Source organism: Sinocyclocheilus rhinocerous, unplaced genomic scaffold, assembly GCF_001515625.1.
Source record: "Sinocyclocheilus rhinocerous isolate Xijiao unplaced genomic scaffold, SAMN03320098_v1.1 C35838484, whole genome shotgun sequence".
In the NCBI taxonomy this organism is placed as follows: Eukaryota; Metazoa; Chordata; class Actinopteri; order Cypriniformes; family Cyprinidae; genus Sinocyclocheilus; species Sinocyclocheilus rhinocerous.
In genome coordinates, this window is record NW_015765169.1 from 1 (window position 1) to 658 (window position 658).

At 43.0% G+C, this 658-nt stretch overlaps 1 long non-coding RNA gene across 1 annotated transcript; it reads right to left on the reverse strand.

Annotated features, from left to right (window-relative positions):
- LOC107735165 (uncharacterized) lies at positions 1–571 on the reverse strand. Its single transcript, XR_001639314.1, has 3 exons — positions 465–571; positions 251–389; positions 1–74 (listed from the first exon to the last, which is right to left on the reverse strand). It is a non-coding gene; the product is annotated as an uncharacterized LOC107735165 (long non-coding RNA).
- Positions 572–658: the final 87 nt, after the last annotated feature.

The following is a 658-nucleotide window of genomic DNA, read 5'->3' on the forward strand; positions in this document are numbered from 1 at the left end:
CCGTTGTATCCGTGTTTCACAGACTTTCTTCACAAAGAGCAAACTATTGATTTGATTCTTTATGAAGTTGATATCTGTAAATGTGGAGAGAGAGAGAATGAAGAGTAAACAGTGTTTGTTATTATAAAGCCTTGAACTTGCTCTCAAATTTTCCAAAACAAACCCCGGAATTCATTGTTTATTTTCCAACCGAATGAAAAAACACTTAACACTTAAGCGTATGTGTGTAAACACGAGTGAGCGCGTGTACCGTCTCCTCCCGTGTCCAGAGATCGGAGGTACTGAAGCTCCTCCAGGACTTTGTCTTTGACGGCCTCCAGCTCGGCTGCTTTGTCTGTCAGCTTTAAGATGTTCAAGAAGGCCTCGTAGTTACAGCTGGAGTCCCGAATCTAAACACACACACAAAACTTCTTAAAGGTAATTCATGACACGCTCTTGGACTGTAAGAAGCGATCAGGTCTCACCATCCAGATGATGAACTGGTTGATGTAATCAGGGTCACTCAGCTGGTTAATTAAGGGCAGCAGAACTCCTCTGGCCAAAACTTCCTGCAGGACATCAAAGAGTCAATCAGTTAATCAACATCAAGTTTGTTCATGTGCAAGACACCGAGTCTGGAGCTCTAATCTAGTAGTCTCAACATCAAGACCCGTCAGGA